The 16415-nt window shown below is 35.1% G+C and overlaps 1 long non-coding RNA gene across 4 annotated transcripts in view; it reads left to right on the top strand.

Annotated features, from left to right (window-relative positions):
* Nucleotides 1-16415, top strand: part of LOC110261625 (uncharacterized) — a 128507-nt gene that overhangs the window by 64650 nt on the left and 47442 nt on the right. The window contains exon 4 of one of the 4 annotated variants that reach the window (XR_014841144.1): nt 1323-5166. The exons of the other annotated variants lie outside the window; for them this stretch is intronic. This is a non-coding gene — a long non-coding RNA (uncharacterized LOC110261625). Of the gene's footprint in view, nt 1-1322; nt 5167-16415 lie in introns of those variants that run through there. 4 annotated transcript variants of the gene reach the window in all.

The following is a 16415-nucleotide window of genomic DNA, read 5'->3' on the forward strand; positions in this document are numbered from 1 at the left end:
AGGGAAACTGAGGCCAACACAGCCTAACACAAAGCAACACAATTTAAATAGTTACCAGGCAGTTCTTATAGCAGTAACCAACCCTTCCTCTATGGTAACTGAACAATGAGCAAATGCAGATTCAATCTGATAACTCTTAGATAGCTTTTAGTGTGGACATGACTAGAAAACATCAGAAAAAAATGTCATATGAATTCAGAAAAACAGCGCTAATGAATAACTGAACATTATGTAAGGACATGTCAATGTAAATATATGAAATTAGTTGTGCTTCATGTCTAAATAAATGTTTATTATATAATGGTATTTGTAGTAGTTTATATTTCCTTTCCCATACCTTGGTATTTTCCAGTTATCTATAAGGAGCAAGATTTCTTGGTTTTATTTCTATTCTTTAAAGTTTTAAGTTTTTAAAAATGTTCTTCTAAAGGCATATAAACTTAGAGAAAAAGATTTAGGCAACAAAGTTGTCCTTACTCCTACACATTGTTTAGACAGCTCCTACTTTGACAAGATTTGAATCCATACAAGTTTTGCACACAGTTTACTAAGCTTAAATAAATAGGTGAAGCCAAAAAACAAAACAAATAAACAAAAAAACCCTCCAAATTTAAAGTAGGAAAATCAAATTAAGGCATGATGTAAATATTTCCTTTGGTCTTTAAGATTCAGTGGGTCTTGGTGTTCCCCTCCTGGCTCAGTGGTTAATAAACCTGACTAGCATCCATGAGGATGCAGATTTGATCCCTGGCCTAGCTTAGTGGGTTAAGGATCTGGTGTTTCCGTAAGCTGTGGTGTAGGCTGCAGACGCAGCTTGAATCCACACTGCTGTGGCTTAGGCCAGTGGCTTCAGCTCTGATTCGACCCCTAGCCTGGGAACTTCCATATGCCATGGGTGCAGCCCTAAAAAGAAAAAAGGCGCAAAAGGAAAAAAGATTCAGTGGGTCTTAGAATGTTAGCTTTCTTTATGGGTCTCTGCATTGTCAGTTTTCAAAAACAAATTTGTTAAGCATGCATAAAGTAGTATTTTTCAAAGTAACTTCAGACATGCAGTTTGTTTAATTATGCTTCATAATTACTTTAAATGACCCATTTAAAGTTTCAGTAACATATTTTCCATAAAACACTCAATTCATGAATTGGGAAATCACTTTTTTAGAGAGAATAATAAGGTCCTTCAATTCCTTCAGTTGTAGCACTTGGGGTTTTATATTAAGTGATTGACTATAAATGTACTTTGTAATATTTAGGTGTAGTCACATACACATATCCTTCCTACACATTTTCTTTATTATAATATTAGCGTTGTTTTTAAATTTCAGGGAGGTAAAAGGGTAATTGGATTACCCTCCCCGCTTGTTTGTATTTCAAAATTATCTGCAGAGGAAGTTAAATGACTATGGGTAAAAAATATGGCCTTTCCTCTTAATATGAAAATGTGCTGTGTATGAAATAATGTGCCTGCAAATGAGGTCTTAGTTGAGAGAACCAATGTACATATAAAGCATCCTGTGGTTCAAAGGCCAAACCACAATTAGGAAAGATGATGATGAGAAGTAATTTTAAATTGCTTAATTTTGAAACAGCATCTCAAGGAAAATTAATGGCCTTTTGCAAATGGTTTAAAATGAATGGCTAAGATGGTACCTCTGGGGCTATACAGTAAGAACATCCATAAATGTGTTCTCCATTTAAAAAAAAAAAAAAATCCACTGGTAAAATAGTCAAAAATCATCATTTTCAGAAATTTGAAAATTAACCAAAGGTTTGCATCTATTTGAAGAGTATTTGTTCGAGAAAACCTATGGAACTTCCATAAAAACAGCAGGTTTGTGTGATCTTTTAACACGTCACTCTCCCCTACTTTACCTAACCCTCCCCAGCTCTACAACAGCCATGACAGCTGAAAACACTGCCTCCTAGCAGCTGTGGAGGGAGATAATTCAGTTTTGAACTCTTCAAAGTCCACACTTGGGGCATTGTCACTCTTTTTATTTCCCTGGAACAGCTTGATGGAAATTTTTATTTGACCTAAGCTGATACTCTGGGAAAAGCTGTATCTTTAGGGCATTTCTTGAAACAAGCAGTGGCACTTTTATAACTTCACAGCTGTCTGAGGAAGCCAGTTTGGAAAACAAGAGCTTGGCCAAAAGTTTAAAAAGGATATCCATCCATCCTGGAAATGGTTTGCCCATAGCAGTTCTGAAAGACACCTATTCACATATTCCTGGAGATCTAGAGGGCAGAGCATGAATGAAGACTATTTCCATATTCAGGAAAATCATGAGTGGGCCCTGTACGTCATCCATGGCTGACGTTTGGGTCCTATTCATGTAGGAAATGAGGGCTAGACCAGTGTTGTAAACTGCTGACTCTGGAAAACATAATTCAACATGCACATGGAGCCTCTTAGTAAAGAGAAGTAGGGTAGGGGGATCATTGCTTCAAAGCATTTGGTTAATCGTGGACGTGGACCAATAATTGAGCACTAATTAACTAAAAAGATGTTATCTAATACTATAGGAAATAATTCTTACAGATTTAGTCCCTATAGTTCCCCAAATCATTAGATAATAACAACAATAGGCAGAGGAACAAAAACGCCCTGAGAGAAGAGGAAATGATTTCCAGATTTGCCACATTATATAATACAAATGTCCAGTTTTTGATTAATATTATTAAACATACACAAATAGGAACACACAGCGTACATAGGGGAAGAAAAGCAGTCAAAAGAAATTGTCTCTGAGGGGATTCAGATGTTGGACAGACATAAAATCAGCTATTTATAAAAATTATTTAGAGAGCTAAAGAAAATTATGTCTAAAGCATGAGAACCATGTCTCACCAGAGAGTAAATCCTACTTGCTCGTGTTATATAATCCTTCTTGTATAATGTTAAATTTATTTCTGCATCGGTATTCATCAGGAATATTGGCCCATACTTTTCTTGGATTATCTTTGGTTTTAGTACCAGGGTAATGTTGACCTCACAGAAAGAGCTTGACAGAGTATCTTTTCAATTTTTTGAAAGAGTTTCAGGAGAATTTGTGGTAATTATTCTTTATATTTCTGATAGAATTCCCCAGTGAAACCATCTGATTCTGGTCTTTTAGGGATTTTGAGTGACTCCATCTTCTTATCATTACTGGTCTGCTCAGTCTTTCTCTTCATGAGTCTTCCTAGGACTTAGTATGTTTGGTGTTTCTACACTGATTTTAGGTTACCCAGTTTGTTGTAAAAATTTTCATAGTATTCTTGTCATACATTTTTTTCTGAGACTTCATTTGTAATGCCCCTTCTTCCATTTCTGATTTCAGTTGCTTGAGTGTTTTTTCTTTAAGCATTCGTCCATTTTATTTTTTCAGTTTAGTTTTTCAAAAAAACAACTCTTAGTGTCCATTTTTCTATTTTTTCTCTTGTCTATTATGGCTATCCAGAGGGTCCAGTCTTTATCTTCATCTGCCAGGTTTCAGTTTAGTGTTTGTTCAATTTTTTCTAGTTTCTTGAGGTAACAGTTGATATATCTTCATTTTAAATGTGTGCATTGATAGCCATATACTTTCATCTTGGCACAGTGCTCATTACATTTCATAACATGTAAATTGTTTTCATTTGATTTGTCTTAAGGTGTTTTTTTGTTTGTTTGTTTTTTGTTTTGTTTTTTGTCAGTGCCTCTGGCATATGGTAGTTCCCAGGCCAGGGATCAAAAATGGGCCACAGCAGTGACCCAAGCTGCTATAGGTAATAGCTTTGTGATTTTTTTGACTCATCAGTTGTTTAAGAGTGTGCTTAATTTTCGTGTATTTGTAGATATTCCTGTTTCCCTTGCACTGTTTGTGTAGTTTCATGGTTCTTTGATTGGAGAAAATACTTTGTATTATTTAAATCTTTAATTTGTTAGGACTTTCTTTGTGGTCTAAGATGTGGTATTATCCTGGAGAATGTTCCATGTATCTTCAGCTGTTATTGGTTGGAATGGTCTGTGTGTGTCTATTTTACAATTTGGATGCTTATTATACACAAAATTGTCAATATCTGAAGCAGTGGATATAAAGAGGATTCAAAGAAGTGTTCTAAATCTGATGTATAAATTTTAAAGTCTTCAGAATATAGATAATATTTAATGACAAAAATCTAGAGAGAACACCCAGGGAATGGATGCAGATAGAAAACAGAAGTGGTCCAAAGACTTACCTGTGGTGCCCTGTTAAACATTCAGAATTTGAGGCAGTAAAGAGGAATTAGAAAATTAGATTGAATAGTAGACGCAATGGTAGGATAACCAGATGAAAATGGTGTCACAAAATCCAAGAAAGTTCTTTAAAGAATGAGAAATGACCAAATGCTTTTAATCAGGTGAGAGGTATTTATAACTTTGAGAAGTTTAATTTTAGCTGGGTAGTGTGGGTAAAACTGAGATAGTGCCAGGGAAAGGAGAGAAATAATCCAAAATAACCAGAAAAGACTTTTTAAATTTTTTTTTCAGAAATTTTGTAGTAATAAAGAAATATGAGGATAACTAAAGAATTTCTTTTAAAATTACCTAATATGGTAAAGCATATTCATTTTAATTTTAGCATTTTGGAAGACCATGGTTTTCTTTTTAAATTTCAACCAAAGGAATGTTGTAATGTTAGAAACTGCAGGTCAAGCATGTAGAGGAATCTTCTCTATAAGAAGGCAGCAAAAGAAGTGTTTTAAACTTTACCACATGTATTTAAATGAGATAAAATTTTAAGAGGCACTATGTAGTTCTATATTAGAAATATCTTCAGCATTTCTTATTTAGTTAAGTAGACTGTAATTTAGCTGCCTTGCCAAATTTCTAAAGCACAGAATTTATCATTTTGAGTTACATTATCAGGACATCAGTGTTTTACGAAGAAAAGTCATATTCATCTACTGCAGATTTAATATATTAATATTCAGAGAAGTGTGAATATTGAGTATCCTTTGAGTTGACTAATGAAACAGGTGACTCTCTCCCTAACATCCATTTTAAAAACCAACTCTGGGGTTTATTTATCATAAAATTACTGTGACTCTCCTGAGTCACTCTAATTGTTATATGCCTATATGCTATATGTATTCTTTTCTGTGTAATCAGCAGATACATTATCAATTAAGAATACAAAGTGTAATCAATCTTTATTTAAACAGAAAGCTGGAAAGAAAATAGTAACACTACAAATAACAATCTATTATATGGTGAAATTTGTTGTGTCTTTTTAACAATCAACCTTTGTATATTTGTTATTCCAAAAGAAAAATTATTTAACATCCCCACAACAAATCCATGAAAGATTGTAATTGACAAGGGGACACTTTTCTCTTACAGCATGGGAGACCTGTAAGCCAGTTGTCAAACCAAGAATTACATGTTTTGGTGGTTGAAAGAGATACTTCTTTCTACTCAGGAGATAGACTCTCTTTATATAAATGCATTTATTTGAACAAATGCATGCCCTAGTCCCACCAAATTGCATTGTTTCTGAGCTAGTCTTTGATTTATGGATTATTTGTATTGAAAAATAATGATTTAACGTACAATGATAAAAGTAACTTTGTTGTATGCCATCCTTTGCATATAATACCCTACCATTTGGCTGTAGAATTAAAAACATACCAAAATTTCAAAATAAAAATGGCTGATAATTTACAAATGTTACAGAATTAAAAGAAGCATATTTACAAAACAACTATCCAACACATCAGTTCAGAGTGCATTCATCTTAGGGTATGTAAGAGAAGCATGACCAAAGGCTGGGGTGTGTATGTCTTGTCATGTAAGACTCTTATTTCTCTTGATAGCTTCAGATTTCTCTTGTCAGACTCTTTGTTCTTTTTGGTTAGAGCAGATTAGGACAGCAAGACAGGCAGGGTGATATGACATCAGGAACAAAGATACTGTCTTTGCCTTTAGCAATTCAATGATTTTTAGTCAGCTGAAATGGAATTTCTGGAAATCAACATTTGGTGGCTATCCACACCTAGGTGAGCTACAACTTGTTAAAAACAGAACATCTGTTGACTCCAAGACACTTTAACAAAACTGTTTAAAAATGTTCCATTTTACCACTGCCCTTTGTATTTTCTCTTAGTCACTCCTCCTTTCTTTTTATTTTCTATTCATTGAAAGTCAATTTTACATCTTTAAAGGAATTAACTGACAATTTGACAAGAAATACATATTTTAGGGTTCTTAAGACAGGTACATTTGAGGACTTCTTCTGCTCAAAGTATTTGTTCTTATTGTGTCCTTCTGAGGTAGATAGGACACTGAATCTAATACTCATATGCAATAATAAAATTATTCTGTACCAAGCTTCAGTACTGTTTTTCTCCTATTTCAAATACTGAAATAAAAATCTACCAGAAATTAAATAAATTTCAAAAATATATATATATAAAGTTATGGCAGGCAGGCTGAGCTACTCAAAACCAGTAGACCCTAGGCTGTCTTCACAAACAGAAAATGAAGTAGATCAAGCCTGGACTGTTTCTCCTTCCATGTGTAAAATCTAAAATAGGCAAAAGGAACATTCACTATTTTATTTTCTTGGTACTTTACTCAGTACAAGACAACTTTTAGGAAACCAGTGCTGTAAGACAGTGCATGTCCCTAAAAATGTACTGTATGTTAGTTTCCTAGGACTATTTGTATACTACTTCATGTCTAATTGGGGAATAATATATTTCAGTGCCTCAGAACAGTATTTTGATTAAATGTAATTATTCAGTTAAATGAACACATAATGGGAGATTTCTCATGACAATTACAGTTCTGGGAGTATTGAGGATATAGCAGGGGGAACATACATAATGAAGGAAACCATAGTTCTTCTTATTCAGATTCAAGTTCTATTAGGAAAACTTCAGTAGCCACTAACTGCACATTCCCATGAAGTTCTAGCTAAAGCATATGAAAGACTGAAGTGTTGGTCCTGAAGCCTATTTATGCAACACTACTAGGACTTAAAACTGATTGATTCCATCTTCTTGGCATTTAGATTTTCTGTATTTTTGGCATGGATAAAGCAAGATTGTCTAATATTGTTTCAGTCACACTTTGCTTTTAATAGTGACTTTGATGTGTAATCTCAACATTCCATGGCAGAATATGAAAAATTATTCATCTTTTACTAATTGGTAAGAGCATATGTATCTCAGATGTTACATATCATAGTCACTTTGCATGTATAAAATAACTCTCTAATGCATGATTATTTCCCGGTGATTAACACAGCCTGGCACTCTGAGAGTCACAACTATGTATTAATAATGAACATAAGAAACAAATAAGAGAATAAGCAAGCAAATGAATGAACGTTAGTGTTAATCAGAAATTTCCAGTTAAAATGATAAAAGGGATAGAGGTCATAGTGGGGAAAAAAAACAGGTACTAGAAATATAGGATATTAGTTTCACAACCCACCTGTGTTAAAAGGGGTGCCAGTCTATTAGCAGCACATATTTTCACCTTTTATAAGAACTGATTCTCCATACTGAAAGCCTTGAGCAAACATGAGTCCATATTATTATATACAATAGGAGTCTATACAGTGTTGAAATATTATTTCCTCAATACTTACATAAACAAAAACCTCAACCAGACCTTTTCTGATTTCCATTCCCAGGTACCCAAACAGTGACTGGTCATCTCCAACATCCCCTGGGTACCTGAAATATACAAAATATTTCTTTTTTCAGAAGCAAATCTTGACACAAGGATTTGCATTAACATAATTCATTTGTGTTCAGGAAAGACTACTGACTTTTTTTTAATGAAAAAAAAAACTCACAAAAAGTAGGCTAAGAAAGGGCAATGTTGGCTTGATTCTAGAGGGGAGCTCTAGAGGCAGTGACGGCTACAAGGGAGTTGTTTATCCCTCTCGTACCTGGCCGTTACTAGTTGAAGGCCACCTCAGAACAAATGTAAATTCCCCAGAAATCTGGCTGTGTCTGAGTGCCAGGAAGCAGGCTCCCACAGCCAGAGGGGGACACCTCTGAAAGACAGCCTGGTGCTCACTGTTGGGAGTCAGTCTACACAACCTGCTAAGGGACACAGGTTTATGGGTAAGCACTGAAAGCATCTCCTACTTGATTCTATCCAAAAACATTCAAGTTATTTTCACCTTCACGTTTCTTCAGCCCCTCATGTCCAGTAACCAAAAAACCTTTCACTGTATTTTCCCAATATTTTCAGATGCAAAGACTCTTCTCTTTAAAATTTGAGGCTCTCATAATCCAGATCCTCCTGCCCATTTGTCTCTACACTGATGACCTAGCCTTACCTGTGGGCTGTCTTCCTCTAATTCCTCCACACCACAGCCAGTTGTGCATTCTTAACCAGAAATCCAAACAAATTGCTTGCTTAGGAAAAAGACACTTTTTTCCCCCATCACCAAAGGAGTTCTGTTTGCCCGGCTTTCTAGAAAGGCTTCAGTGTCTAATCCAATCTAGCACTGATATCATATGCTGTGTTCTTTCCCAACCCCCCCCCCCAATAGACTGTATGCTGATTCAGGTCTTTATTTCACATGCCGTCTCCCTCCTCCAGTATCCTCAATTCATCATGGCCAACTTGGACACTGTCCTAGTTGTAGGTCAGAAAGCTATTGGAAAACATGCTCTGTTCCACAAAGACAACCCTGATGTCTCTTTATTTATAGACATCAGGGTGTAACACTGGTGTGTTGTTACCCCCCTGCAACACACACCAGGGTTAATTATTTAGAAATATGGTTAAATTTTAAATGCTTCAATTTTTGCATTTAATAACTTGAGCAATTATTCTCAAATTAGTGATTTTTGTTGCTAGGGTCATTTGCCAATGTCTTGAGAAATTTTGTCTTAATTGGGAGAGTAGAGAAACTGGAATGTAGTGGTTAGATGCTGAGATTCCACCAAAACATCCTGAAGTGCACAGAACAGACCTCAAAACAAGGTGTTTCCTGGCTCCAAACGCCAACAGTACTGATCTTGAAAAACTGCCCTACAATGACATTATTTATGTATCTATAGTTGTCCCTAATTCTCTGGATCTCTTTAGGGAAGAGTCATGACTTCATCTGTTTTTGTTTTTGTTTTTTTTTAATGACTCAATGAATTTATTATATTTATAAATGTACAGCGATTATCACAACCAAATTTTATAGCATTTCCATCCCAAACCCCAGGCTATCCCCCCACCCCCAAACCTGTCTCATTTGGTAATCATAAGTTTTTCAAAGTCTGTGACTCAGTATCTGTTCTGCAAAGAAGTTCATTGTGTCCTTTTTTCTGATTGCACATGTAAGTGATAGCATTTGATGTTGATGTCTCATTGTATTGCTGACTTCACTTTTCATGATAATTTCTAGGTCCATCCATGTTGCTAAAAATGCTGGTATTTTCCTTTTAATGGCTCAGTAATGTTCCATTGTGTATATGTACCACATCTGCCTTATCTGTTCTTCTGATGGTGGACATTTAGGTTGTTTCCATGTCTTGGCTATTGCAAATAGTGCTGCAATGAACATTGGAGTACATATGTTTTTTCAAGTCATGGTTTTCTCTGGGTATAGATGCCCAGGAGTGGGATTGCTGGATCAAATGGTAGTTCTATTTTTAGTTTTCTGAGGAATCTACATGCTATTTTCCACAGTGGTTGCACCAATTTACCATCCCACCAACAACGGAATAGGGTTCCTTTTTCTCTACATCCTCTCCAGCACTTACTGTTTGTAGACTTTTTGATGATGGCCATTCTGGCTGGTGTAAGGTGGTACTTCATAGTGACTTGGATTTGCATTTCTCTAATAATGGGTGATATTGAACACCTTTTCATGTGTTTTTTGGCCATCTGTATGTCTTCTTTGGAGAACTGTTTGTTTAAATTTCTGCCCATTTTTTGATGGGGTTGTTTTTTTGGTATGGAGCTGCAGAAGGTGTTTATAAATTTTGGAGATTAATCCCTTGTCAGTAGATTCATCTGCAAATATTTTCTCCCATTCTGTGGGTTGTCTTTTTGTTTTGTTTAGGGTTTCCTTTGCTGTGCAGAAACGTTTATATTTAAGTCCCATTTGTTTATTTTTGTTTTTATTGTCATTACTCTTAAGGAGTGGATCTGAGAAGATGCTGCTGTGGTTTACGTCCGAGAGTGTTTGGCCTATGTTTTCCTCTAGGAGTTTGATAGTGTCTGGTCTTATATCTAGGTCTTTAATCCATTTTGAGTTTGTTTTTGTGTATGATGTTAAGGAGTGTTCTAATTTAATTCTTTTACTGTGGCTGTCCATTTTCCCCAGCAGCACTTACTGAATGGGCTGTCTTTTCTCCATTGTATATTCTTGCCTCCTTTATCATAGATTATTTGACTGTAGGTGCATGGGTTTAATTCTGGGTTTTCTATCCTGTTCCACTGAACTGTATTTCTGTCTTTGTGCTAGTATCATATGGTTTTGATGACTGTCACCAATAAAATAGAAAACCTAGAAGAAATGGACAAATTCTTAGAAAAGTACAATGTTACAAGACTAAACCAAGATGAAATAGAAACGATGAATGGACCTATCACAAGTACTGAAATTGAAACTGTGAATAAAAAACTTGCAATAAACAAAAGTCCAGGAACAGATGGCATCACAGGCGAATCCTATCAAACATTTTGAGAAGAGCTAACACCTATCCTTCTGAAACTATTCCAAAAAATTACAGAGGAACGAATACTCCAAACTCATTCTATGAGGCCACCATCACCTTGATACTGAAACCAGACAAAGATACCACAGAAAAAGAAAATTACAGGCCAATTTCACTGAAGAACATTGATGCAAAAATCCTCAACAAAATACTAGCAAACTGCATCAAACAATACATTGAAAAGACTGTACATCATGATCAAGTGGGATTTATCCCAGGGATGCAAGCATTCTTCAATATCCACAAATCAATCAGTGTGATACACCACATCAACACACTGAAGAACAAAAACCATATGATCCTCTCCATAGATGCAGAAAAAGCCTTTGACAAAATCCAAAACCCATTTCTTTTCTTTTTTCTGTCTTTTTGTTGTTGTTGTTGTTGTTGTTGTTGTTGTTGCTATTTCTTGGGCCGCTCCCGCGGCATATGGAGGTTCCCAGGCTGGGGGTTGAATCGGAGCTGTAGCCACCGGCCTATGCCAGAGCCACAGCAACGCGGGATCCGAGCCGCGTATGCAACCTACACCACAGCTCACAGCAACGCTGGATCCTTAACCCACTGAGCAAGGGCAGGGACCGAACCCGCAACCTCATGGTTCCTAGTCGGATTCGTTAACCACTGCGCCACTACAGGAACTCCCCCAAAACCCATTTCTAATAAAAACCCTTCAGAAAGTAGGCATAGAGGGAACCTACCTCAAAAAAGGCCATACCTGACAAACCCACAGCAAACATCATTCTCAATGGTGGAAAGCTGAAAGAATTCCCACTGAGATCAGGAATAAGACAAGGATGTCCATTCTCGCCACTACTCTTCAATGTAGTTTTGGAGGTCCTAGCCTCAGCAATCAGAGAAGAAAAAGAAATAAAAGGAACCCAAATTGAAAAGGAAGAAGTAAAACTATCACTATTTGCAGATGACATGATACTATACCTAGAGAATCTTAAAGACTCTATCAGAAAACTGTCAGAGCTCATCCATGAATTTGGCAAAGTCGTAGGATACAAAATTAATACACAGAACTCAACTGCATTTCTACATACTAACAATGAAAGATCAGAAAGAGAAATTAGGGAAGCAATCCCATATACCATCACATCTAAAAGAATAAAATACCTAGGAGTAAACCTACCTAAAGAGACCAAAGACCTGTACTCTGGAAACTATAAGACACTGATGAAAGAAATCAAAGATAATACAAATAGATGGAAAGACATATCATGCTCTCAGATTGGAAGAGTCAATATTATCAAAATGACCATACTATCTGAGGCAATCTATAGATTCAATGCAATCCCTATCAAATAACCAAGGACATTTTTCACAGAACTCGAACAGAATATTTTAAAGTTTGTTTGGAAGCACAGAAGACCCAGACTAGCCAAAGACATACTGAAAAAGAAAAATGGAGCTGGAGGAATCAGGCTCCCTGACTTCAGACTATACTACAAAGCAACAGTCATCAAAACTGTATGACCTCCTCATCTTGAAGTGCTTAGTACCTGTTATCCTTCCTGGATCATGATTGGCTTATTATAAGAGTTTAATGCAATTGATATTAAAACTATCATAAATAAGAAAATTACATTAGCAGAGAAAAACATACTAAGATACACAATCATAACAATGCTATTTTTCCCTAATTTTTCATTTCAAAGTCATTTGTTCGGGCAAATTTAGAACCTAAACTCTAATCAAAATTTGTTTTATATACAACTGATCTATTTATAAGCTAATACTCCCTTGTAGCAATATTTAGATTGTGCCAATGGAAATTATGTCTATAATCCCTGCTAACTGTCGAATAAGTGCAATTAAAGAGATCAGTTATATTTGCTATCTGTTTATGCAAATGTGGAGCTCAGCTGCATTAAAACATGTATGTAGGCCTCCTTATGGGGTGGCTGCCCTGCCACTTGGGGTATCAAAACGGGTGTGACATTCACCAGGTGGCTTTCACAATGGAAAAAGGAGTCCCAAAAGTGTCGTCTATACAAATGCTTTACCTTTAAAGAGAAAACAATATGTTTTACAAATTCAGGAAAGGGCTAGTATATAGTCTAATACTGTTTTAGTCTAATAACTTTTCAACCTTTCCTGAATTTAAGATAAATGCACCACCAACATTTGGGAAATTCAGTAAGTTAGAAAATTTATAATGGAAACCATAATAAATTAATAAATAAAAATTAATGTATTAAAAGGGATGTGAAAGTCAAAAAAAATAGAGTTGAAAAAAATTAGAAAACAGTCAGACATACTTTATCATAGCAACACAAAGTTGTTACCTAGTCTCAGGGTCTACAACCCCCCACCACACATACAAACTGTATGTAGGATAAATAAATAAAAGTTTGGTAAGAAAATTTATGTAGATAATCAACCTATTGTCAGATAAATCAAAGATTACACATTAAATGTATTAAGGACTGTTCTAAGAATTAATTCTCCTAATAGCTTAACTTATGAATTTGTCCACTAAGAGAAAGGAAAGGATATAGAATTGAATCAGTCCTAACTGTGTTTCTTTTGCTTAACTTGACAACTAGCAAAAAAAAAAAGTTATCTTGTTTTCAAATTTGAGGCCAAGTTATGAAATTTAGGATACTTTTATAAATGGAAATACCTTCCTTCTTTCCAACATGACATAACTTGGGTTCAAGGAATGGCAGCAAACACAATTATTAATCAGAGAAAAATCTCCCAATTCATTGATTTGTTAATTTAAGTTCTGGTTTGATGACAAGACTCAGGTGGTGCAGTCAAAATTTATATTAAAATGCAAATGAGAAATTAAATAATCAAAGTTATTTAAATAATGTTCTTTTTTTATACGTATTTTATAAAGACAAAATTTATCCTAAAAAAAAAAGAGACATTTTGTTAGAAATATCACTCTCACAGAGAAATTAATCATGTCTTTCTTCACATCTCTTAATTCTGGATCACTTTATAATTTTCTTTGAAAAATCTTTCTCTGTAACTAATTAGCTGGAATCAAATTATTAAACTTTCACTTGAAAATTTACTCAAATTATAAATGTTTGCAAATAATTTATAACTAAGCATATATATTTGTCCAAAATAACTATCAGTAAAATGAGATGTGTGTATATATGTCATATTACTATAATGCCTTGAATTTTCTCATATGCAATAAACATCTAATCAGCTCTCCTTTGATTCATTAATACAACCTCAAAGTGGTAGCATATATATTGTTGGCATTTTTATCAGTGGGATGTTTGGTGTCTCAGTTAATACAAAAAAGGTATTTTGCTTAAAGGTGAGAGTAGCTGAGAAATTTTCATCCTTTAAAAATGATTTTAATGTGTATAAGTTAACTGTGAGTATGGTTCACTTTGAGAAAGGAGAAACAGTTTTCTTTCTTACGGTATTTCTCAATAGTAGATTTTGTCTAAAAAAAATGTGAAAAGTTACAATCTGGATTTGGTGAAGAGGAAAACTACACATTTTTAAGTGAGTAGTAAGATTGTAACTACCCATTATACTTAAAAAATGGGTAGTTTTCTTCTTTCACCAAGTCCATGGCCACAGGAAACACAGGAAGAATTATTAATAAATTTCAGGTGTATTATAATTTCTATTTTTTTTTCAGGGAAGGCCCTGACATCTAGTTTTGTTTTTTTGCTCAAGTATCTGCCTGTTCATGAAAATGAGTTTCATATTCACATCACTTTCCCCAGAGCCAAAAGATAAAAGAATAGCACGCTGACTGTCATTGTCAGTTGCCAGTCTAAACTGGAAGATTGTGCTTGGAAAGGCATGTTTTCTATATGGTGCCCGATAACTGCCTCTTCCTTTTGATTGATGTTCATGGGAAAAGAATGTAGTAGCTAAATCCTTGGTCACCAAAAGAAAATCAATCTCAATTATACATCTGGAAAAATAACTGGGAGGGGGCTTAGAAAAGACATCAATTCTTAAAATACTCCTTAGGGATTTTTCTTCTTTTCATGAGAATACAATTCTCAATTTAGGAGACAAATATGCAAAGAACTCAGATTTCTTCCCCCATGTGATTTTTTAAAGTCATCTTTTGATAAAATGGTGATCCAGAAGAAGAGATTTTCTTTGGTCTGATTAAAGTGTCAAAATTTATCTAAGTGGATTATAAATAAACTGACCTAAAACTTCTTTGTTAATGGCACAAGAACTCAGTTCTCATGCTTATTTTGTACACAAAAATCATCAGGTATTTGGACACTTAAGAAAACCCAGAGTTGCTCCCTACTTTTCAACTGCTATCTTGGCTACACTCATCAAATCCCCAGGAGTATGTTTGAGTTCTAATAATAATGCCCTGGTTTTACAAAAGAGTTTTTGTTGGTTTAAAAAGAGATGTGTTATTGAGCTTAGATGAAGATGCTTATGTACTTTCTGGATCTTTTCTTCCATGAACTGGTATTAAGGTCCTTTAAGAAAGTCGGGCAGCATTCAAATTTTGGCCATGCTGAGAAGATCCAGTAGAAAAAAAAAATTCTGATTCAGACAGAACTGGTTTTATATATCAAGCTTAGATATACACAAGCCTTAAATGATGACCTTGGAGAAGTTACCAATAATTCTAAGTGTCAACATTCACTCTTATAAAATGGGGAAATAACATTTACTGTATTAAATAGGATATTCTCTCTAAAGAATTCTGTATGTAGAAGGTTCTGGCATATACAATGTTGACAATTGATGTGTTTTCATTCTCTCCACCTAATCGTTTTCTTCCCTTTCCTCTATGAATGAGATTGCTAATTAAATGGTTCAGGGGGCATTATGAGTTAAGTAGTTTTCTCTTTTTGTTTTTTTGAGGGAGGTTGATCCAGATCATACCTTACCACTATCACCCACAGTTTCTCTGTCACGTGTTACATTCTAGACAGTTATTGGACAGACATCAGGAACATAGTCTATATAAATCAGCAATTTCCTCTTTTGTCTGTTTTCTGATATATGTTGCCTAGTGGAAACAAGACATCCCTGTCTGAAATATTTTTTTATCGTGTTTGGAAATGGAGTAATTTAAATGACTGTTATCACTGTGCAAACAACATAATTCAAGAACACACAAAAGAAGCCGAAGATGATACTATTCTATTCAATAACAAAGAAAAGGAAGGAATAGATGAAGAATATTGCTATCCTCGAGGCTGCATAATGATCTGTGCTTCTATGGTGATGGCACTCTTCTCCCTGCCTTCTAAATTACATTGTCTCCTTTGTATAAGAAGAAAAGAGAGCCACTATCCTCACTCTGAGTCACTTCTCCCCTGAAACAGAAAGGGATTCCTTCTATTCAGGGAACACTCAGGGCGCACACTCACCAAGAGGCACTGCCGGGGCAGGGGAAACAATCAGCTCCTCTTTCCTGCTCAGCTCTTGAACTGCCTACTTCTCCATTTCATCCTTTCATTCTTGCTCCACTCAGAGGCATTGGTAGGAAGATTTTTTTTCTTCCTAAGTAAACGTTATGAACATCAATAAATAAAATTAAACTGTAATTAAGGTTACTAAATATCTCTTGGTAGATAATTTTTTTAAAGAAAAAGTTATGGATATTTAGCTTCCAATTCTCCTTGAGCATCACAAAAATGCCTTTGCAAATTGAAAATACCATGTCTTTCTTCCTTCTTGGAGTTTTCTAACTGAAATGATAGGCATGTCTACCATGTTGTAAGGACTGTGCAAGAGTGAATCCCGACTAAGGTTGGGAA

This window comes from Sus scrofa, chromosome 1 (genome assembly GCF_054392235.1).
Source record: "Sus scrofa isolate SSC_HxYL_T2T_F1_AM1 chromosome 1, Sscrofa_HxYL_maternal_Yorkshire_Landrace_v2.0, whole genome shotgun sequence".
Lineage (NCBI taxonomy): Eukaryota > Metazoa > Chordata > Mammalia > Artiodactyla > Suidae > Sus > Sus scrofa.